This window comes from Octodon degus, unplaced genomic scaffold (assembly GCF_000260255.1).
Source record: "Octodon degus isolate 3935 unplaced genomic scaffold, OctDeg1.0 scaffold00003, whole genome shotgun sequence".
Classification (NCBI taxonomy): domain Eukaryota; kingdom Metazoa; phylum Chordata; class Mammalia; order Rodentia; family Octodontidae; genus Octodon; species Octodon degus.
Genome location: NW_004524579.1, coordinates 14,272,775 through 14,273,260, shown reverse-complemented (window position 1 = coordinate 14,273,260; position 486 = coordinate 14,272,775).

The window sequence follows — 486 nt, the reverse complement described above, 5'->3', positions numbered from 1 at the left end:
TTCAGTTCTGTTATTTCTTTGCTAAGTTTTTGTCTGGTTCACCTATCTTTTGGAGATAAGGGGGTGATAATGTCGCCTGTTAAAATTGTGGTATTGGATATTAGATTTTTCTTGTCCATTAAGATTTGCTCTATGTAGTTGCGTGCTCCTGTGTTTGGTGCATACACATTTATTTTATTTAATTAATTTTATTGAGAAACAAATAGCAATGAGACAGTTTCAAAACAGGTTAGTAAGACAGTTATAATAATTTATACATTGCTTATTATTGTCTTCATATTAGTTATTCATAATACAAGATGGAGACATGTTATCCTGTCCAAGCACTATTAGTACAAATCTTTCTTCTTATTGAATTAAGAGAAATTAGCTGTATATCTATTCTAAATATTTTGGATATACAGATATATATAGAGAGAGATAGATAGATAGATAGATATAGATATAGATATAGATATAGATATATAGATATATAGATATATAGAT